Source organism: Scyliorhinus torazame, chromosome 5 (assembly GCF_047496885.1).
Source record: "Scyliorhinus torazame isolate Kashiwa2021f chromosome 5, sScyTor2.1, whole genome shotgun sequence".
Classification (NCBI taxonomy): Eukaryota; Metazoa; Chordata; class Chondrichthyes; order Carcharhiniformes; family Scyliorhinidae; genus Scyliorhinus; species Scyliorhinus torazame.
In genome coordinates, this window is record NC_092711.1 from 47,856,184 (window position 1) to 47,880,452 (window position 24,269).

Genomic DNA, 24,269 nt, shown 5'->3' on the forward strand with positions numbered 1-24,269 from the left:
GGCTATGGGGAGATAGCGGGGCAGTGGGATTAGTTTGGGAATGATACAGGGCAATGGGGAGACAGTGGGGCAGTGAAATTAGTTTGGGGATTGATACAGGGCTATGGGGAGAGAGTGGGGCAGTGAGATTAGTTTGGGAATGATACAGGGCTATGGGGAGAGAGTGGGGCTGTGGGATTAGTTTGGGGATTGATACAGGGCGATGGGGAGAGAGTGGGGCAGTGGGATTAGTTTGGGGATTGATACAGGGCTTTGGGGTGAGAGTGGGGCAGTGGGATTAGTTTGGGATTGATACAGGGCTATGGGGAGAGAGTGGGGCAGTGGGATTAGTTTGGGAATGATACAGGGCTATGGGGAGAGAGTGGGGCTGTGGGATTAGTTTGAGGATTTATACAGGGCTATGGGGAGGGAGTGGGGCAGTGGGATTAGTTTGGGGATTGATACAGGGCTATGGGGAGAGAGTGGGGCAGTGGGATTAGTGTGGGGATTGATACAGGGCTATGGGGTGAGAGTGGGGTAGTGGGATTAGTTTGGGAATGATACAGGTCTATGGGGAGAAAGAGGGGCAGTGGGATTAGTTTGGGAATGATACAGGGCTATGAGGAGAGAGTTGGGCAGTGGGATTAGTTTGGGATTGATACAGGTCTATGGGGAGAAAGAGGGGCAGTGGGATTAGTTTGGGAATGATACAGGGCTATGGGGAGAGAGTGGGGCAGTGGGATTAGTTAGGGATTGATACAGGGCTATGGGGAGAGAGTGGGGCAGTGGGATTAGTTTCGGAATGATACAGGGCTATGGGGTGAGAGTGGGGCAGTGGGATTAGTTTGGGATTGATACAGGTCTATGGGGAGAAAGAGGGGCAGTGGGATTAGTTTGGGAATGATACAGGGCTATGGGGAGAGAGTGGGGCAGTAGGATTAGTTTGGGATTGATACAGGTCTATGGGGAGAAAGAGGGGCAGTGGGATTAGTTTGGGAATGATACAGGGCTATGGGGAGAGAGTGGGACAGTGGGATTAGTCTGGGGATTGATACAGGGCTATGGGGAGAGAGTGGGGCAGTGGGATTAGTTTGGGAATGATACAGGGCTATGGGGTGAGAGTGGGGCAGTAGGATTAGTTTGGGATTGATACAGGGCTATGGGGAGAGAGTGGGGCAGTGAAATTAGTTTGGGGATTGATACAGGGCTATGGGGAGACAGTGGGGCAGTGAGATTAGTTTGGGATTGATACAGGGCTATGGGGAGAGAGTGGGGCTGTGGGATTAGTTTGGGGATTGATACAGGGCTATGGGGAGAGAGCGGGGCAGTGGGATTAGTTTGGGGATTGATACAGGGCTATGGGGAGAAAGAGGGGCAGTGGGATTAGTTTGGGGATTGATACAGGGCTATGGGGAGAGAGTGGGGCAGTGGGATGAGTTTGGGGTTGATACAGGGCTATGGGGAGACAGTGGGGCAGTGGGATTAGTTTGGGATTGATACAGGTCTATGGGGAGAGAGTGGGGCAGTGGGATGAGTTTGGGGTTGATACAGGGCTATGGGGAGACAGTGGGGCAGTGGGATTAGTTTGGGATTGATACAGGGCTATGGGGAGAGAGCGGGGCAGTGGGATTAGTTTGGGATTGATACAGGTCTATGGGGAGAAAGAGGGGCAGTGGGATTAGTTTGGGAATGATACAGGGCTATGGGGAGAGAGTGGGACAGTGGGATTAGTTTGGGGATTGATACAGTGCTATGGGGAGAGAGTTGGGCAGTGGGATTAGTTTGGGATTGATACAGGGCTATGGGGTGAGAGTGGGGCAGTAGGATTAGTTTGGGATTGATACAGGGCTATGGGGAGAGAGCGGGGCAGTGGGATTAGTTTGGGATTGATACAGGGCTATGGGGAGAGTGCGGGGCAGTGGGATTAGTTTGGGATTGATACAGGGCTATGGGGAGAGAGTGGGGCTGTGGGATTAGTTTGGGGATTGATACAGGGCTATGGGGAGAGAGCGGGGCAGTGGGATTAGTTTGGGATTGATACAGGGCTGTGGGGTGAGAGTGGGGCAGTGGGATTAGTTTGGGATTGATACAGGTCTATGGGGAGAAAGAGGGGCAGTGGGATTAGTTTGGAAATGATACAGGGCTATGGGGAGAGAGTGGGGAAGTGGGATTAGTTTGGGAATGATACAGGTCTATGGGGTGAGAGTGGGGCAGTGGGATTAGTTTGGGATTGATACAGGGCTATGGGGAGAGAGTGGGGAAGTGGGATTAGTTTGTGAATGATACAGGTCTACGGGGAGAAAGTGGGGCAGTGGGATTAGTTTGGGAATAATACAGGGCTATGGGGAGAGAGTGGGGCAGTGGGATTAGTTTGGGATTGATACAGGGCTATGGGGAGAGTGGGGAAGTGGGATTAGTTTGGGGTTGATACAGGGCTATGGGGTGAGAGTGGGGCAGGAGGATTAGTTTGGGGACGGATACAGGGCTATGGGGAGAGAGTGGGGCAGTGGGATTAGTTTGGGGATTGATACAGGGCTATGGGGAGAGAGTGGAGCAGTAGGATTAGTTTGGGGATTGATACATGGCTATGGGGAGAGAGTGGGGCAGTGGGATTAGTTTGGGGATTGATACAGGGCTATGGGGAGAGAGTGGGACAGTGGGATTAGGTTGGGGATTGATACAGGGCTTTGGGGAGAGATTGGGGCTGTGGGATTAGTTTGGTGATTGATACAGATTTACAGGGAGAGTGTGGGGCAGTGGGATTCGTTTGGGGATTGATGCAGGACTTTGGGGAGAGAGTGGGGCAGTGGGATTAGTTTGGGGTGGATACAGGGCTATGGGGAGAGAGTGGGGCAGTAGGATTAGTTTGGGATTGATACAGGGCTATGGGGAGAGGGTGGGGCTGTGGGATTAGTTTGGGATTGATACAGGGCTATGGGGAGAAAGCGGGGCAGTGGGATTAGTTTGGGAATGATACAGGGCTATGGGGAGACAGTGGGGCAGTGAGATTAGTTTGGAGATTGATACAGGGCTATGGGGAGAGAGTGGGGCTGTGGGATTAGTTTGGGATTGATACAGGGGTATGGGGAGATAGCGGGGCAGTGGGATTAGTTTGGGAATGATACAGGGCTATGGGGAGACAGTGGGGCAGTGAAATTAGTTTGGGGATTGATACAGGGCTATGGGGAGAGAGTGGGGCAGTGAGATTAGTTTGGGAATGATACAGGGCTATGGGGAGAGAGTGGGGCTTTGGGATTAGTTTGGGGATTGATACAGGGCGATGGGGAGAGAGTGGGGCAGTGGGATTAGTTTGGGGATTGATACAGGGCTTTGGGGTGAGAGTGGGGCAGTGGGATTAGTTTGGGATTGATACAGGGCTATGGGGAGAGAGTGGGGCTGTGGTTTTAGTTTGCGGATTGATACAGGGCTATGGGGAGAGAGTGGGGCAGTGGGATTAGTTTGGGGTTGATACAGGGCTATGGGGAGAAAGCGGGGCGGTGGGATTAGTTTGGGAATGATACAGGGCTATGGGGAGAGAGTGGGGCTGTGGCATTAGTTTGTGATTGACACAGGTCTATGGGGAGAGAGTGGGGCAGTGGGATTAGTTTGAGGATTGATACAGGGCTATGGGGAGAGAGTGGGGCAGTGGGATTAGTGTGGGGATTGATACAGGGCTATGGGGTGAGAGTGGGGTAGTGGGATTAGTTTGGGAATGATACAGGTCTATGGGGAGAAAGAGGGGCAGTGGGATTAGTTTGGGAATGATACAAGGCTATGAGGAGAGATTTGGGCAGTGGGATTAGTTTGGGATTGATACAGGTCTATGGGGAGAAAGAGGGGCAGTGGGATTAGTTTGGGAATGATACAGGTCTATGGGGAGAGAGTGGGGCAGTGGGATTAGTTTGGGATTGATGCAGGGCTATGGGGAGAGAGTGGGGCAGTGGGATTAGTTTGGGAATGATACAGGGCTATGGGGAGAAAGAGGGGCAGTGGGATTAGTTTGGGAATGATACAGGGCTATGGGGTGAGAGTGTGGCAGTAGGATTAGTTTGGGATTGATACAGGTCTATGGGGAGAAAGAGGGGCAGTGGGATTAGTTTGGGAATGATACAGGGCTATGGGGTGAGAGTGTGGCAGTGGGATTAGTTTGGGAATGATACAGGGCTACGGGGAGAGAGTGGGGCAGTGGGATTAGTTTGGGATTGATACAGGGCTATGGGGTGAGAGTGGGGCAGTGGGATTAGTTTGGGATTGATACAGGTCTATGGGGAGAAAGAGGGGCAGTGGGATTAGTTTGGGAATGATACAGGGCTATGGGGTGAGAGTGGGGCAGTGGGATTAGTTTGGGAATGAAACAGGGCTATGGGGAGAGAGCGGGGCAGTGGGAATAGTATGGGATTGATACAGGGCTATGGGGAGAAAGAGGGGCAGTGGGATTAGTTTGGGATTGATACAGGGCTATGGGGAGACAGTGGGGCAGTGGGATTGGTTTGGGATTGATACAGGGCTATGGGGTGAGAGTGGGGCAGTGGGATTAGTTTGTGAATGATACAGTGCTATGGGGAGAGAGTTGGGCAGTGGGATTAGTTTGGGATTGATACAGGGCTATGGGGAGAGAGCGGGGCAGTGGGATTAGTTTGGGAATGATACAGGGCTATGGGTTGAGAGTGGGGCAGTGGGATTAATTTGGGGATTGATACAGGTCTATGGGGAGAAAGAGGGGCAGTGGGATTAGTTTGGGAATGATACAGGGCTATGGGGTGAGAGTGGGGCAGTGGGATTAGTTTGGGATTGATACAGGGCTATGGGGAGAGAGTGGGGTAGTGGGATTAGTTTGTGAATGATACAGGTCTACGGGGAGAAAGTGGGGCAGTGGGATTAGTTTGGGAATAATACAGGGCTATGGGGAGAGAGTGGGGCAGTGGGATTAGTTTGGGATTGATACAGGGCTATGGGGAGAGTGGGGAAGTGGGATTAGTTTGGGGTTGATACAGGGCTATGGGGTGAGAGTGGGGCAGGAGGATTAGTTTGGGGACGGATACAGGGCTATGGGGAGAGAGTGGTGCAGTGGGATTAGTTTTGGGATTGATACAGGGCTATGGGGAGAGAGTGGAGCAGTAGGATTAGTTTGGGGATTGATACATGGCTATGGGGAGAGAGTGGGGCTGTGGCATTAGTTTGGTGATTGATACAGATTTACAGGGAGAGTGTGGGGCAGTGGGATTCGTTTGGGGATTGATGCAGGACTTTGGGGAGAGAGTGGGGCAGTGGGATTAGTTTGGGGTGGATACAGGGCTATGGGGAGAGAGTGGGGCAGTAGGATTAGTTTGGGATTGATACAGGGCTATGGGGAGAGGGTGGGGCTGTGGGATTAGTTTGGGATTGATACAGGGCTATGGGGAGAAAGCGGGGCAGTGGGATTAGTTTGGGAATGATACAGGGCTATGGGGAGACAGTGGGGCAGTGAGATTAGTTTGGGGATTGATACAGGGCTATGGGGAGAGAGTGGGGCTGTGGGATTAGTTTGGGATTGATACAGGGCTATGGGGAGATAGCGGGGCAGTGGGATTAGTTTGGGAATGATACAGGGCTATGGGGAGACAGTGGGGCAGTGAAATTAGTTTGGGGATTGATACAGGGCTATGGGGAGAGAGTGGGGCAGTGAGATTAGTTTGGGAATGATACAGGGCTATGGGGAGAGAGTGGGGCTTTGGGATTAGATTGGGGATTGATACAGGGCGATGGGGAGAGAGTGGGGCAGTGGGATTAGTTTGGGGATTGATACAGGGCTTTGGGGTGAGAGTGGGGCAGTGGGATTAGTTTGGGATTGATACAGGGCTATGGGGAGAGAGTGGGGCTGTGGGATTAGTTTGCGGATTGATACAGGGCTATGGGGAGAGAGTGGGGCAGTGGGATTAGTTTGGGGTTGATACAGGGCTATGGGGAGAAGGCGGCGCGGTGGGATTAGTTTGGGAATGATACAGGGCTATGGGGAGAGAGTGGGGCTGTGGGATTAGTTTGTGATTGACACAGGTCTATGGGGAGAGAGTGGGGCAGTGGGATTAGTTTGAGGATTGATACAGGGCTATGGGGAGAGAGTGGGGCAGTGGGATTAGTGTGGGGATTGACACAGGGCTATGGGGTGAGAGTGGGGTAGTGGGATTAGTTTGGGAATGATACAGGTCTATGGGGAGAAAGAGGGGCAGTGGGATTAGTTTGGGAATGATACAAGGCTATGAGGAGAGATTTGGGCAGTGGGATTAGTTTGGGATTGATACAGGTCTATGGGGAGAAAGAGGGGCAGTGGGATTAGTTTGTGAATGATACAGTGCTATGGGGAGAGAGTTGGGCAGTGGGATTAGTTTGGGATTGATACAGGGCTATGGGGAGAGAGCGGGGCAGTGGGATTAGTTTGGGAATGATACAGGGCTATGGGTTGAGAGTGGGGCAGTGGGATTAATTTGGGGATTGATACAGGTCTATGGGGAGAAAGAGGGGCAGTGGGATTAGTTTGGGAATGATACAGGGCTATGGGGTGAGAGTGGGGCAGTGGGATTAGTTTGGGATTGATACAGGGCTATGGGGAGAGAGTGGGGAAGTGGGATTAGTTTGTGAATGATACAGGTCTACGGGGAGAAAGTGGGGCAGTGGGATTAGTTTGGGAATAATACAGGGCTATGGGGAGAGAGTGGGGCAGTGGGATTAGTTTGGGATTGATACAGGGCTACGGGGAGAGTGGGGAAGTGGGATTAGTTTGGGGTTAATACAGGGCTATGGGGTGAGAGTGGGGCAGGAGGATTAGTTTGGGGACGGATACAGGGCAATGGGGAGAGAGTGGGGCAGTGGGATTAGTTTGGGGATTGATACAGGGCTATGGGGAGAGAGTGGAGCAGTAGGATTAGTTTGGGGATTGATACATGGCTATGGGGAGAGAGTGGGGCTGTGGGATTAGTTTGGTGATTGATACAGATTTACAGGGAGTGTGTGGGGCAGTGGGATTCGTTTGGGGATTGATGCAGGACTTTGGGGAGAGAGTGGGGCAGTGGGATTAGTTTGGGGTGGATACAGGGCTATGGGGAGAGAGTGGGGCAGTAGGATTAGTTTGGGATTGATACAGGGCTATGGGGAGAGGGTGGGGCTGTGGGATTAGTTTGGGATTGATACAGGGCTATGGGGAGAAAGCGGGGCAGTGGGATTAGTTTGGGAATGATACAGGGCTATGGGGAGACAGTGGGGCAGTGAGATTAGTTTGGGGATTGATACAGGGCTATGGGGAGAGAGTGGGGCTGTGGGATTAGTTTGGGATTGATACAGGGCTATGGGGAGATAGCGGGGCAGTGGGATTAGTTTGGGAATGATACAGGGCTATGGGGAGACAGTGGGGCAGTGAAATTAGTTTGGGGATTGATACAGGGCTATGGGGAGAGAGTGGGGCAGTGAGATTAGTTTGGGAATGATACAGGGCTATGGGGAGAGAGTGGGGCTTTGGGATTAGTTTGGGGATTGATACAGGGCGATGGGGAGAGAGTGGGGCAGTGGGATTAGTTTGCGGATTGATACAGGGCTTTGGGGTGAGAGTGGGGCAGTGGGATTAGTTTGGGATTGATACAGGGCTATGGGGAGAGAGTGGGGCTGTTGGATTAGTTTGCGGATTGATACAGGGCTATGGGGAGAGAGTGGGGCAGTGGGATTAGTTTGGGGTTGATACAGGGCTATGGGGAGAAAGCGGGGCGGTGGGATTAGTTTGGGAATGATACAGGCTATGGGGAGAGGGTGGGGCTGTGGGATTAGTTTGAGGATTGATACAGGGCTATGGGGAGGGAGTGGGGCAGTGGGATTAGTTTGGGGATTGATACAGGGCTATGGGGAGAGAGTGGGGTAGTGGGATTAGTGTGGGGATTGATACAGTGCTATGGGGTGAGAGTGGGGTAGTGGGATTAGTTTGGGAATGATACAGGTCTATGGGGAGAAAGAGGGGCAGTGGGATTAGTTTGGGAATGATACAAGGCTATGAGGAGAGATTTGGGCAGTGGGATTAGTTTGGGATTGATACAGGTCTATGGGGAGAAAGAGGGGCAGTGGGATTAGTTTGTGAATGATACAGGGCTATGGGGGGAGAGTGGGGCAGTGGGATTAGTTTGGGAATGATACAGGGCTATGGGGTCAGAGTGGGGCAGTGGGATTAGTTTGGGATTGATACAGGGCTATGGTGTGAGAGTGGGGCAGTAGGATTAGTTTGGGATTGATACAGGGCTATGGGGTGAGAGTGTGGCAGTAGGATTAGTTTGGGGATGATACAGGGCTATGGGGAGAGAGTGGGGCAGTGGGATTAGTTTGGGATTGATACAGGGCTATGGGGAGAGAGTGGGGCAGTGGGATTAGTTTGGGAATGATACAGGGCTATGGGGAGAGAGTGGGGCAGTGGGATTAGTTTGGGGATTGATACAGGGCTATGGGGAGAAAGAGGGGCAGTGGGATTAGTTTGGGAATGATACAGGGCTATGGGGTGAGAGTGGGGCAGTGGGATTAGTTTGGGGATGATACAGGGCTATGGGGAGAAAGAGGGGCAGTGGGATTAGTTTGGGAATGATACAGGGCTATGGGGAGAAAGAGGGGCAGTGGGATTAGTTTGGGATTGATACAGGTCTATGGGGTGAGAGTGTGGCAGTAGGATTAGTTTGGGATTGATACAGGGCTATGGGGAGACAGTGGGGCAGTGGGATTGGTTTGGGATTGATACAGGGCTATGGGGAGAGAGTGGGGCAGTGGGATTAGTTTGGGATTGATACAGGGCTATGGGGAGAGAGTTGGGCAGTGGGATTAGTTTGGGATTGATACAGGGCTATGGGGAGAGAGCGGGGCAGTGGGATTAGTTTGGGAATGATACAGGGCTATGGGTTGAGAGTGGGGCAGTGGGATTAATTTGGGGATTGATACAGGTCTATGGGGAGAAAGAGGGGCAGTGGGATTAGTTTGGGAATGATACAGGGCTATGGGGAGAGAGTTGGGCAGTGGGATTAGTTTGGGAATGATACAGGGCTATGGGGTGAGAGTGGGGCAGTGGGATTAGTTTGGGATTGATACAGGGCTATGGGGAGAGAGTGGGGAAGTGGGATTAGTTTGTGAATGATACAGGTCTACGGGGAGAAAGTGGGGCAGTGGGATTAGTTTGGGAATAATACAGGGCTATGGGGAGAGAGTGGGGCAGTGCGATTAGTTTGGGATTGATACAGGGCTATGGGGAGAGTGGGGAAGTGGGATTAGTTTGGGGTTGATACAGGGCTATGGGGTGAGAGTGGGGCAGGAGGATTAGTTTGGGGACGGATACAGGGCTATGGGGAGAGAGTGGGGCAGTGGGATTAGTTTGGGGATTGATACAGGGCTATGGGGAGAGAGTGGGGCAGTAGGATTAGTTTGGGGATTGATACAGGGCTATGGGGAGAGAGTGGGGCAGTGGGATTAGTTTGGGGATTGATACAGGGCTATGGGGAGAGAGTGGGACAGTGGGATTAGTTTGGGGATTGATACAGGGCTTTGGGGAGAGAGTGGGGCTGTGGGATTAGTTTGGGGATTGATACAGATTTACAGGGAGAGTGTGGGGCAGTGGGATTCGTTTGCGGATTGATGCAGGACTTTGGGGAGAGAGTGGGGCAGTGGGATTAGTTTGGGGTTGATACAGGGCTATGGGGAGAGAGTGGGGCAGTAGGATTAGTTTGGGATTGATACAGGGCTATGGGGGAGAGTGGGGCTGTGGGATTAGTTTGGGATTGATACAGGGCTATGGGGAGAAAGCGGGGCAGTGGGATTAGTTTGGGAATGATACAGGGCTATGGGGAGACAGTGGGGCAGTGAGATTAGTTTGGGGATTGATACAGGGCTATGGGGAGAGAGTGGGTCTGTGGTATTAGTTAGGGATTGATACAGGGCTATGGGGAGATAGCGGGGCAGTGGGATTAGTTTGGGAATGATACAGGGCTATGGGGAGACAGTGGGGCAGTGAAATTAGTTTGGGGATTGATACAGGGCTATGGGGAGACAGTGGGGCAGTGAGATTAGTTTGGGAATGATACAGGGCTATGGGGAGAGAGTGGGGCTGTGGGATTAGTTTGGGGATTGATGCAGGGCTTTGGGGTGAGAGTGGGGCAGTGGGATTAGTTTGGGATTGATACAGGGCTATGGGGAGAGAGTGGGGCTGTGGGATTAGTTTGGGGATTGATACAGGGCTATGGGGAGAGAGTGGGGCAGTGGGATTAGTTAGGGGTTGATACAGGGCTATGGGGAGAAAGCGGGGCGGTGGGATTAGTTTGGGAATGATACAGGGCTATGGGGAGAGAGTGGGGCTGTGGGATTAGTTTGAGGATTGATACAGGGCTATGGGGAGGGAGTGGGGCAGTGGGATTAGTTTGGGGATTGATACAGGGCTATGGGGAGAGAGTGGGGCTGTGGGATTAGTTTGGGGATTGATGCAGGGCTTTGGGGTGAGAGTGGGGCAGTGGGATTAGTTTGGGATTGATACAGGGCTATGGGGAGAGAGTGGGGCTGTGGGATTAGTTTGGGGATTGATACAGGGCTATGGGGAGAGAGTGGGGCAGTGGGATTAGTTAGGGGTTGATACAGGGCTATGGGGAGAAAGCGGGGCGGTGGGATTAGTTTGGGAATGATACAGGGCTATGGGTTGAGAGTGGGGCAGTGGGATTAATTTGGGGATTGATACAGGTCTATGGGGAGAAAGAGGGGCAGTGGGATTAGTTTGGGAATGATACAGGGCTATGGGGAGAGAGTTGGGCAGTGGGATTAGTTTGGGAATGATACAGGGCTATGGGGTGAGAGTGGGGCAGTGGGATTAGTTTGGGATTGATACAGGGCTATGGGGAGAGAGTGGGGAAGTGGGATTAGTTTGTGAATGATACAGGTCTACGGGGAGAAAGTGGGGCAGTGGGATTAGTTTGGGAATAATACAGGGCTATGGGGAGAGAGTGGGGCAGTGCGATTAGTTTGGGATTGATACAGGGCTATGGGGAGAGTGGGGAAGTGGGATTAGTTTGGGGTTGATACAGGGCTATGGGGTGAGAGTGGGGCAGGAGGATTAGTTTGGGGACGGATACAGGGCTATGGGGAGAGAGTGGGGCAGTGGGATTAGTTTGGGGATTGATACAGGGCTATGGGGAGAGAGTGGGGCAGTAGGATTAGTTTGGGGATTGATACAGGGCTATGGGGAGAGAGTGGGGCAGTGGGATTAGTTTGGGGATTGATACAGGGCTATGGGGAGAGAGTGGGACAGTGGGATTAGTTTGGGGATTGATACAGGGCTTTGGGGAGAGAGTGGGGCTGTGGGATTAGTTTGGGGATTGATACAGATTTACAGGGAGAGTGTGGGGCAGTGGGATTCGTTTGCGGATTGATGCAGGACTTTGGGGAGAGAGTGGGGCAGTGGGATTAGTTTGGGGTTGATACAGGGCTATGGGGAGAGAGTGGGGCAGTAGGATTAGTTTGGGATTGATACAGGGCTATGGGGGAGAGTGGGGCTGTGGGATTAGTTTGGGATTGATACAGGGCTATGGGGAGAAAGCGGGGCAGTGGGATTAGTTTGGGAATGATACAGGGCTATGGGGAGACAGTGGGGCAGTGAGATTAGTTTGGGGATTGATACAGGGCTATGGGGAGAGAGTGGGTCTGTGGTATTAGTTAGGGATTGATACAGGGCTATGGGGAGATAGCGGGGCAGTGGGATTAGTTTGGGAATGATACAGGGCTATGGGGAGACAGTGGGGCAGTGAAATTAGTTTGGGGATTGATACAGGGCTATGGGGAGACAGTGGGGCAGTGAGATTAGTTTGGGAATGATACAGGGCTATGGGGAGAGAGTGGGGCTGTGGGATTAGTTTGGGGATTGATGCAGGGCTTTGGGGTGAGAGTGGGGCAGTGGGATTAGTTTGGGATTGATACAGGGCTATGGGGAGAGAGTGGGGCTGTGGGATTAGTTTGGGGATTGATACAGGGCTATGGGGAGAGAGTGGGGCAGTGGGATTAGTTAGGGGTTGATACAGGGCTATGGGGAGAAAGCGGGGCGGTGGGATTAGTTTGGGAATGATACAGGGCTATGGGGAGAGAGTGGGGCTGTGGGATTAGTTTGAGGATTGATACAGGGCTATGGGGAGGGAGTGGGGCAGTGGGATTAGTTTGGGGATTGATACAGGGCTATGGGGAGAGAGTGGGGCTGTGGGATTAGTTTGGGGATTGATGCAGGGCTTTGGGGTGAGAGTGGGGCAGTGGGATTAGTTTGGGATTGATACAGGGCTATGGGGAGAGAGTGGGGCTGTGGGATTAGTTTGGGGATTGATACAGGGCTATGGGGAGAGAGTGGGGCAGTGGGATTAGTTAGGGGTTGATACAGGGCTATGGGGAGAAAGCGGGGCGGTGGGATTAGTTTGGGAATGATACAGGGCTATGGGGAGAGAGTGGGGCTGTGGGATTAGTTTGAGGATTGATACAGGGCTATGGGGAGGGAGTGGGGCAGTGGGATTAGTTTGGGGATTGATACAGGGCTATGGGGAGAGAGTGGGGCAGTGGGATTAGTTTGGGGATTGATACAGGGCTATGGGATGAGAGTGGGGTAGTGGGATTAGTTTGGGAATGATACAGGTCTATGGGGAGAAAGAGGGACAGTGGGATTAGTTTGGGAATGATACAGGGCTATGAGGAGAGAGTTGGGCAGTGGTATTAGTTTGGGATTGATACAGGGCTATGGGGAGAGAGTGGGGCAGTGGGATTAGTTTCGGAATGATACAGGGCTATGGGGAGAGAGTGGGGCAGTGGGATTAGTTTGGGAATGATACAGGTCTATGGGGAGAAAGAGGGGCAGTGGGATTAGTTTGAGAATGATACAGGGCTATGGGGAGAGAGTGGGGCAGTGGGATTAGTTTGGGAATGATACAGGTCTATGGGGAGAAAGAGGGGCAGTGGGATTAGTTTGAGAATGATACAGGGCTATGGGGAGAGAGCGGGGCAGTGGGATTAGTTTGGGATTGATACAGGTCTATGGGGAGAAAGAGGGGCAGTGGGATTAGTTTGGGGATTGATACAGGGCTATGGGGAGAGAGTGGGGCAGTGGGATTAGTTTGGGAATGATACAGGGCTATGGGGAGAGAGTGGGGCAGTGGGATTAGTTTGGGGATTGATACAGGGCTATGGGGAGAGAGTGGGGCAGTGGGATTAGTTTGGGAATGATACAGGTCTATGAGGAGAGAGTGGGGCAGTGGGATTAGTTTGGGAATGATACAGGGCTATGGGGAGAGAGTGGGGCAGTGGGATTAGTTTGGGGATTGATACAGGGCTATGGGGAGAGAGTGGGGCAGTGGGATTAGTTTGGGAATGATACAGGGCTATGGGGAGAGAGTGGGGCAGTGGGATTAGTTTGGGATTGATACAGGGCTATGGGGTGAGAGTGGGGCAGTAGGATTAGTTTGGGATTGATACAGGGCTATGGGGAGAGAGTTGGGCAGTGGGATTAGTTTGGGATTGATACAGGGCTATGGGGAGAGAGCGGGGCAGTGGGATTAGTTTGGGAATGATACAGGGCTATGGGTTGAGAGTGGGGCAGTGGGATTAATTTGGGGATTGATACAGGTCTATGGGGAGAAAGAGGGGCAGTGGGATTAGTTTGGGAATGATACAGGGCTATGGGGAGAGAGTTGGGCAGTGGGATTAGTTTGGGAATGATACAGGGCTATGGGGTGAGAGTGGGGCAGTGGGATTAGTTTGGGATTGATACAGGGCTATGGGGAGAGAGTGGGGAAGTGGGATTAGTTTGTGAATGATACAGGTCTACGGGGAGAAAGTGGGGCAGTGGGATTAGTTTGGGAATAATACAGGGCTATGGGGAGAGAGTGGGGCAGTGCGATTAGTTTGGGATTGATACAGGGCTATGGAGAGAGTGGGGAAGTGGGATTAGTTTGGGGTTGATACAGGGCTATGGGGTGAGAGTGGGGCAGGAGGATTAGTTTGGGGACGGATACAGGGCTATGGGGAGAGAGTGGGGCAGTGGGATTAGTTTGGGGATTGATACAGGGCTATGGGGAGAGAGTGGGGCAGTAGGATTAGTTTGGGGATTGATACAGGGCTATGGGGAGAGAGTGGGGCAGTGGGATTAGTTTGGGGATTGATACAGGGCTATGGGGAGAGAGTGGGACAGTGGGATTAGTTTGGGGATTGATACAGGGCTTTGGGGAGAGAGTGGGGCTGTGGGATTAGTTTGGGGATTGATACAGATTTACAGGGAGAGTGTGGGGCAGTGGGATTCGTTTGCGGATTGATGCAGGACTTTGGGGAGAGAGTGGGGCAGTGGGATTAGTTTGGGGTTGATACAGGGCTATGGGGAGAGAGTGGGGCAGTAGGATTAGTTTGGGATTGATACAGGGCTATGGGGGAGAGTGGGGCTGTGGGATTAGTTTGGGATTGATACAGGGCTATGGGGAGAAAGCGGGGCAGTGGGATTAGTTTGGGAATGATACAGGGCTATGGGGTGACAGTGGGGCAGTGAGATTAGTTTGGGGATTGATACAGGGCTATGGGGAGAGAGTGGGTCTGTGGTATTAGTTAGGGATTGATACAGGGCTATGGGGAGATAGCGGGGCAGTGGGATTAGTTTGGGAATGATACAGGGCTATGGGGAGACAGTGGGGCAGTGAAATTAGTTTGGGGATTGATACAGGGCTATGGGGAGACAGTGGGGCAGTGAGATTAGTTTGGGAATGATACAGGGCTATGGGGAGAGAGTGGGGCTGTGGGATTAGTTTGGGGATTGATACAGGGCGATGGGGAGAGAGTGGGGCAGTGGGATTAGTTTGGGGATTGATGCAGGGCTTTGGGGTGAGAGTGGGGCAGTGGGATTAGTTTGGGATTGATACAGGGCTATGGGGAGAGAGTGGGGCTGTGGGATTAGTTTGGGGATTGATACAGGGCTATGGGGAGAGAGTGGGGCAGTGGGATTAGTTAGGGGTTGATACAGGGCTATGGGGAGAAAGCGGGGCGGTGGGATTAGTTTGGGAATGATACAGGGCTATGGGGAGAGAGTGGGGCTGTGGGATTAGTTTGAGGATTGATACAGGGCTATGGGGAGGGAGTGGGGCAGTGGGATTAGTTTGGGGATTGATACAGGGCTATGGGGAGAGAGTGGGGCAGTGGGATTAGTTTGGGGATTGATACAGGGCTATGGGATGAGAGTGGGGTAGTGGGATTAGTTTGGGAATGATACAGGTCTATGGGGAGAAAGAGGGACAGTGGGATTAGTTTGGGAATGATACAGGGCTATGAGGAGAGAGTTGGGCAGTGGTATTAGTTTGGGATTGATACAGGGCTATGGGGAGAGAGTGGGGCAGTGGGATTAGTTTCGGAATGATACAGGGCTATGGGGAGAGAGTGGGGCAGTGGGATTAGTTTGGGAATGATACAGGTCTATGGGGAGAAAGAGGGGCAGTGGGATTAGTTTGAGAATGATACAGGGCTATGGGGAGAGAGTGGGGCAGTGGGATTAGTTTGGGAATGATACAGGGCTATGGGGAGAGAGTGGGGCAGTGGGATTAGTTTGGGGATTGATACAGGGCTATGGGGAGAGAGTGGGGCAGTGGGATTAGTTTGGGAATGATACAGGTCTATGAGGAGAGAGTGGGGCAGTGGGATTAGTTTGGGAATGATACAGGGCTATGGGGAGAGAGTGGGGCAGTGGGATTAGTTTGGGGATTGATACAGGGCTATGGGGAGAGAGTGGGGCAGTGGGATTAGTTTGGGAATGATACAGGGCTATGGGGAGAGAGTGGGGCAGTGGGATTAGTTTGGGATTGATACAGGGCTATGGGGTGAGAGTGGGGCAGTAGGATTAGTTTGGGATTGATACAGGTCTAAGGGAAGAAAGAGGGGCAGTGGGATTAGTTTGGGAATGATACAGGGCTATGGGGTGAGAGTGGGGCAGTAGGATTAGTTTGGTGATTGATACAGGGCTATGGGGAGAGAGTGGGGCAGTGGGATTAGTTTGGGGATTGATACAGGTCTATGAGGAGAGAGTGGGGCAGTGGGATTAGTTTGGGATTGATACAGGGCTATGGGGTGAGAGTGGGGCAGTAGGATTAGTTTGGGATTGATACAGGTCTATGGGGAGAAAGAGGGGCAGTGGGATTAGTTTGGGATTGATACAGGGCTATGGGGAGAGAGTGGGGCTGTGGGATTAGTTTGCGGATTGATACAGGGCTATGGGGAGAGAGTGGGGCAGTGGGATTAGTTTGGGGTTGATACAGGGCTATGGGGAGAAAGCGGGGCGGTGGGATTAGTTTGGGAATGATACAGGCTATGGGGAGAGGGTGGGGCTGTGGGATTAGTTTGAGGATTGATACAGGGCTATGGGGAGGGAGTGGGGCAGTGGGATTAGTTTGGGGATTGATACAGGGCTATGGGGAGAGAGTGGGGTAGTGGGATTAGTGTGGGGATTGATACAGTGCTATGGGGTGAGAGTGGGGTAGTGGGATTAGTTTGGGAATGATACAGGTCTATGGGGAGAAAGAGGGGCAGTGGGATTAGTTTGGGAATGATACAAGGCTATGAGGAGAGATTTGGGCAGTGGGATTAGTTTGGGATTGATACAGGTCTATGGGGAGAAAGAGGGGCAGTGGGATTAGTTTGTGAATGATACAGGGCTATGGGGAGAGAGTGGGGCAGTGGGATTAGTTTGGGAATGATACAGGGCTATGGGGTCAGAGTGGGGCAGTGGGATTAGTTTGGGATTGATACAGGGCTATGGTGTGAGAGTGGGGCAGTAGGATTAGTTTGGGATTGATACAGGGCTATGGGGTGAGAGTGTGGCAGTAGGATTAGTTTGGGGATGATACAGGGCTATGGGGAGAGAGTGGGGCAGTGGGATTAGTTTGGGATTGATACAGGGCTATGGGGAGAGAGTGGGGCAGTGGGATTAGTTTGGGAATGATACAGGGCTATGGGGAGAGAGTGGGGCAGTGGGATTAGTTTGGGGATTGATACAGGGCTATGGGGAGAAAGAGGGGCAGTGGGATTAGTTTGGGAATGATACAGGGCTATGGGGTGAGAGTGGGGCAGTGGGATTAGTTTGGGGATGATACAGGGCTATGGGGAGAAAGAGGGGCAGTGGGATTAGTTTGGGAATGATACAGGGCTATGGGGAGAAAGAGGGGCAGTGGGATTAGTTTGGGATTGATACAGGTCTATGGGGTGAGAGTGTGGCAGTAGGATTAGTTTGGGATTGATACAGGGCTATGGGGAGACAGTGGGGCAGTGGGATTGGTTTGGGATTGATACAGGGCTATGGGGAGAGAGTGGGGCAGTGGGATTAGTTTGGGATTGATACAGGGCTATGGGGAGAGAGTTGGGCAGTGGGATTAGTTTGGGATTGATACAGGGCTATGGGGAGAGAGCGGGGCAGTGGGATTAGTTTGGGAATGATACAGGGCTATGGGTTGAGAGTGGGGCAGTGGGATTAATTTGGGGATTGATACAGGTCTATGGGGAGAAAGAGGGGCAGTGGGATTAGTTTGGGAATGATACAGGGCTATGGGGAGAGAGTTGGGCAGTGGGATTAGTTTGGGAATGATACAGGGCTATGGGGTGAGAGTGGGGCAGTGGGATTAGTTTGGGATTGATACAGGGCTATGGGGAGAGAGTGGGGAAGTGGGATTAGTTTGTGAATGATACAGGTCTACGGGGAGAAAGTGGGGCAGTGGGATTAGTTTGGGAATAATACAGGGCTATGGGGAGAGAGTGGGGCAGTGCGATTAGTTTGGGATTGATACAGGGCTATGGGGAGAGTGGGGAAGTGGGATTAGTTTGGGGTTGATACAGGGCTATGGGGTGAGAGTGGGGCAGGAGGATTAGTTTGGGGACGGATACAGGGCTATGGGGAGAGAGTGGGGCAGTGGGATTAGTTTGGGGATTGATACAGGGCTATGGGGAGAGAGTGGGGCAGTAGGATTAGTTTGGGGATTGATACAGGGCTATGGGGAGAGAGTGGGGCAGTGGGATTAGTTTGGGGATTGATACAGGGCTATGGGGAGAGAGTGGGACAGTGGGATTAGTTTGGGGATTGATACAGGGCTTTGGGGAGAGAGTGGGGCTGTGGGATTAGTTTGGGGATTGATACAGATTTACAGGGAGAGTGTGGGGCAGTGGGATTCGTTTGCGGATTGATGCAGGACTTTGGGGAGAGAGTGGGGCAGTGGGATTAGTTTGGGGTTGATACAGGGCTTTGGGGAGAGAGTGGGGCAGTAGGATTAGTTTGGGATTGATACAGGGCTATGGGGGAGAGTGGGGCTGTGGGATTAGTTTGGGATTGATACAGGGCTATGGGGAGAGAGTGGGGCAGTGGAATTAGTTTGGGATTGATACAGGGCTATGGGGAGAGAGCCGGGCAGTGGGATTAGTTTGGGGATTGATACAGAGCTACAGGGAGAGTGTGGGGCAGTTGGATTAGTTTGGGGATTGATACAGGGCTTTGGGGAGAGAGTGGGGCAGTGGGATTAGTTTGGGGATTGATACAGCGTTATGGGGAGAGAGCGGGGCAGTGGGATTAGTTTGGAGATTGATACAGGGCTATGGGGAGAGAGTGGGACAGTGGGATTAGTTTGGGGATTGATACAGGGCTTTGGGGAGAGAGTGGGGCTGAGGGATTAGTTTGGGGATTGATACAGATTTACAGGGAGAGTGTGGGGCAGTGGGATTCGTTTGGGGATTGATGCAGGACTTTGGGGAGAGAGTGGGGCAGTGGGATTAGTTTGGGGTTGATACAGGGCTATGGGGAGAGAGTGGGGCAGTAGGATTAGTTTGGGATTGATACAGGGCTATGGGGAGAGAGTGGGGCTCTGGGATTAGTTTGGGATTGATACAGGGCTATGGGGAGAAAGCGGGGCAGTGGGATTAGTTTGGGAATGATACAGGGCTATGGGGAGACAGTGGGGCAGTGAGATTAGTTTGGGGATTGATACAGGGCTATGGGGAGAGAGTGGGGCTGTGGGATAAGTTTGGGATTGATACAGGGCTATGGGGAGATAGCGGGGCAGTGGGATTAGTTTGGGAATGATACAGGGCTATGGGGAGACAGTGGGGCAGTGAAATTAGTTTGGGGATTGATACAGGGCTATGGGGAGAGAGTGGGGCAGTGAGATTAGTTTGGGAATGATACAGGGCTATGGGGAGAGAGTGGGGCTGTGGGATTAGTTTGGGGATTGATACAGGGCGATGGGGAGAGAGTGGGGCAGTGGGATTAGTTTGGGGATTGATACAGGGCTTTGGGGTGAGAGTGGGGCAGTGGGATTAGTTTGGGATTGATACAGGGCTATGGGGAGAGAGTGGGGCAGTGGGATTAGTTTGGGAATGATACAGGGCTATGGGGAGAGAGTGGGGCTGTGGGATTAGTTTGAGGATTTATACAGGGCTATGGGGAGGGAGTGGGGCAGTGGGATTAGTTTGGGGATTGATACAGGGCTATGGGGAGAGAGTGGGGCAGTGGGATTAGTGTGGGGATTGATACAGGGCTATGGGGTGAGAGTGGGGTAGTGGGATTAGTTTGGGAATGATACAGGTCTATGGGGAGAAAGAGGGGCAGTGGGATTAGTTTGGGAATGATACAGGGCTATGAGGAGAGAGTTGGGCAGTGGGATTAGTTTGGGATTGATACAGGTCTATGGGGAGAAAGAGGGGCAGTGGGATTAGTTTGGGAATGATACAGGTCTATGGGGAGAGAGTGGGGCAGTGGGATTAGTTAGGGATTGATACAGGGCTATGGGGAGAGAGTGGGGCAGTGGGATTAGTTTCGGAATGATACAGGGCTATGGGGTGAGAGTGGGGCAGTGGGATTAGTTTGGGATTGATACAGGTCTATGGGGAGAAAGAGGGGCAGTGGGATTAGTTTGGGAATGATACAGGGCTATGGGGAGAGAGTGGGGCAGTAGGATTAGTTTGGGATTGATACAGGTCTATGGGGAGAAAGAGGGGCAGTGGGATTAGTTTGGGAATGATACAGGGCTATGGGGAGAGAGTGGGACAGTGGGATTAGTCTGGGGATTGATACAGGGCTATGGGGAGAGAGTGGGGCAGTGGGATTAGTTTGGGAATGATACAGGGCTATGGGGTGAGAGTGGGGCAGTAGGATTAGTTTGGGATTGATACAGGGCTATGGGGAGAGAGTGGGGCAGTGAAATTAGTTTGGGGATTGATACAGGGCTATGGGGAGACAGTGGGGCAGTGAGATTAGTTTGGGATTGATACAGGGCTATGGGGAGAGAGTGGGGCTGTGGGATTAGTTTGGGGATTGATACAGGGCTATGGGGAGAGAGCGGGGCAGTGGGATTAGTTTGGGGATTGATACAGGGCTATGGGGAGAAAGAGGGGCAGTGGGATTAGTTTGGGGATTGATACAGGGCTATGGGGAGAGAGTGGGGCAGTGGGATGAGTTTGGGGTTGATACAGGGCTATGGGGAGACAGTGGGGCAGTGGGATTAGTTTGGGATTGATACAGGTCTATGGGGAGAGAGTGGGGCAGTGGGATGAGTTTGGGGTTGATACAGGGCTATGGGGAGACAGTGGGGCAGTGGGATTAGTTTGGGATTGATACAGGGCTATGGGGAGAAAGAGGGGCAGTGGGATTAGTTTGGGAATGATACAGGGCTATGGGGAGAGAGTGGGACAGTGGGATTAGTTTGGGGATTGATACAGTGCTATGGGGAGAGAGTTGGGCAGTGGGATTAGTTTGGGATTGATACAGGGCTATGGGGTGAGAGTGGGGCAGTAGGATTAGTTTGGGATTGATACAGGGCTATGGGGAGAGAGCGGGGCAGTGGGATTAGTTTGGGATTGATACAGGGCTATGGGGAGAGTGCGGGGCAGTGGGATTAGTTTGGGATTGATACAGGGCTATGGGGAGAGAGTGGGGCTGTGGGATTAGTTTGGGGATTGATACAGGGCTATGGGGAGAGAGCGGGGCAGTGGGATTAGTTTGGGATTGATACAGGGCTGTGGGGTGAGAGTGGGGCAGTGGGATTAGTTTGGGATTGATACAGGTCTGTGGGGAGAAAGAGGGGCAGTGGGATTAGTTTGGAAATGATACAGGGCTATGGGGAGAGAGTGGGGAAGTGGGATTAGTTTGGGAATGATACAGGTCTATGGGGTGAGAGTGGGGCAGTGGGATTAGTTTGGGATTGATACAGGGCTATGGGGAGAGAGTGGGGAAGTGGGATTAGTTTGTGAATGATACAGGTCTACGGGGAGAAAGTGGGGCAGTGGGATTAGTTTGGGAATAATACAGGGCTATGGGGAGAGAGTGGGGCAGTGGGATTAGTTTGGGATTGATACAGGGCTATGGGGAGAGTGGGGAAGTGGGATTAGTTTGGGGTTGATACAGGGCTATGGGGTGAGAGTGGGGCAGGAGGATTAGTTTGGGGACGGATACAGGGCTATGGGGAGAGAGTGGGGCAGTGGGATTAGTTTGGGGATTGATACAGGGCTATGGGGAGAGAGTGGAGCAGTAGGATTAGTTTGGGGATTGATACATGGCTATGGGGAGAGAGTGGGGCAGTGGGATTAGTTTGGGGATTGATACAGGGCTATGGGGAGAGAGTGGGACAGTGGGATTAGGTTGGGGATTGATACAGGGCTTTGGGGAGAGATTGGGGCTGTGGGATTAGTTTGGTGATTGATACAGATTTACAGGGAGAGTGTGGGGCAGTGGGATTCGTTTGGGGATTGATGCAGGACTTTGGGGAGAGAGTGGGGCAGTGGGATTAGTTTGGGGTGGATACAGGGCTATGGGGAGAGAGTGGGGCAGTAGGATTAGTTTGGGATTGATACAGGGCTATGGGGAGAGGGTGGGGCTGTGGGATTAGTTTGGGATTGATACAGGGCTATGGGGAGAAAGCGGGGCAGTGGGATTAGTTTGGGAATGATACAGGGCTATGGGGAGACAGTGGGGCAGTGAGATTAGTTTGGAGATTGATACAGGGCTATGGGGAGAGAGTGGGGCTGTGGGATTAGTTTGGGATTGATACAGGGGTATGGGGAGATAGCGGGGCAGTGGGATTAGTTTGGGAATGATACAGGGCTATGGGGAGACAGTGGGGCAGTGAAATTAGTTTGGGGATTGATACAGGGCTATGGGGAGAGAGTGGGGCAGTGAGATTAGTTTGGGAATGATACAGGGCTATGGGGAGAGAGTGGGGCTTTGGGATTAGTTTGGGGATTGATACAGGGCGATGGGGAGAGAGTGGGGCAGTGGGATTAGTTTGGGGATTGATACAGGGCTTTGGGGTGAGAGTGGGGCAGTGGGATTAGTTTGGGATTGATACAGGGCTATGGGGAGAGAGTGGGGCTGTGGTTTTAGTTTGCGGATTGATACAGGGCTATGGGGAGAGAGTGGGGCAGTGGGATTAGTTTGGGGTTGATACAGGGCTATGGGGAGAAAGCGGGGCGGTGGGATTAGTTTGGGAATGATACAGGGCTATGGGGAGAGAGTGGGGCTGTGGCATTAGTTTGTGATTGACACAGGTCTATGGGGAGAGAGTGGGGCAGTGGGATTAGTTTGAGGATTGATACAGGGCTATGGGGAGAGAGTGGGGCAGTGGGATTAGTGTGGGGATTGATACAGGGCTATGGGGTGAGAGTGGGGTAGTGGGATTAGTTTGGGAATGATACAGGTCTATGGGGAGAAAGAGGGGCAGTGGGATTAGTTTGGGAATGATACAAGGCTATGAGGAGAGATTTGGGCAGTGGGATTAGTTTGGGATTGATACAGGTCTATGGGGAGAAAGAGGGGCAGTGGGATTAGTTTGGGAATGATACAGGTCTATGGGGAGAGAGTGGGGCAGTGGGATTAGTTTGGGATTGATGCAGGGCTATGGGGAGAGAGTGGGGCAGTGGGATTAGTTTGGGAATGATACAGGGCTATGGGGAGAAAGAGGGGCAGTGGGATTAGTTTGGGAATGATACAGGGCTATGGGGTGAGAGTGTGGCAGTAGGATTAGTTTGGGATTGATACAGGTCTATGGGGAGAAAGAGGGGCAGTGGGATTAGTTTGGGAATGATACAGGGCTATGGGGTGAGAGTGTGGCAGTGGGATTAGTTTGGGAATGATACAGGGCTACGGGGAGAGAGTGGGGCAGTGGGATTAGTTTGGGATTGATACAGGGCTATGGGGTGAGAGTGGGGCAGTGGGATTAGTTTGGGATTGATACAGGTCTATGGGGAGAAAGAGGGGCAGTGGGATTAGTTTGGGAATGATACAGGGCTATGGGGTGAGAGTGGGGCAGTGGGATTAGTTTGGGAATGAAACAGGGCTATGGGGAGAGAGCGGGGCAGTGGGATTAGTATGGGATTGATACAGGGCTATGGGGAGAAAGAGGGGCAGTGGGATTAGTTTGGGATTGATACAGGGCTATGGGGAGACAGTGGGGCAGTGGGATTGGTTTGGGATTGATACAGGGCTATGGGGTGAGAGTGGGGCAGTGGGATTAGTTTGTGAATGATACAGTGCTATGGGGAGAGAGTTGGGCAGTGGGATTAGTTTGGGATTGATACAGGGCTATGGGGAGAGAGCGGGGCAGTGGGATTAGTTTGGGAATGATACAGGGCTATGGGTTGAGAGTGGGGCAGTGGGATTAATTTGGGGATTGATACAGGTCTATGGGGAGAAAGAGGGGCAGTGGGATTAGTTTGGGAATGATACAGGGCTATGGGGTGAGAGTGGGGCAGTGGGATTAGTTTGGGATTGATACAGGGCTATGGGGAGAGAGTGGGGTAGTGGGATTAGTTTGTGAATGATACAGGTCTACGGGGAGAAAGTGGGGCAGTGGGATTAGTTTGGGAATAATACAGGGCTATGGGGAGAGAGTGGGGCAGTGGGATTAGTTTGGGATTGATACAGGGCTATGGGGAGAGTGGGGAAGTGGGATTAGTTTGGGGTTGATACAGGGCTATGGGGTGAGAGTGGGGCAGGAGGATTAGTTTGGGGACGGATACAGGGCTATGGGGAGAGAGTGGGGCAGTGGGATTAGTTTTGGGATTGATACAGGGCTATGGGGAGAGAGTGGAGCAGTAGGATTAGTTTGGGGATTGATACATGGCTATGGGGAGAGAGTGGGGCTGTGGCATTAGTTTGGTGATTGATACAGATTTACAGGGAGAGTGTGGGGCAGTGGGATTCGTTTGGGGATTGATGCAGGACTTTGGGGAGAGAGTGGGGCAGTGGGATTAGTTTGGGGTGGATACAGGGCTATGGGGAGAGAGTG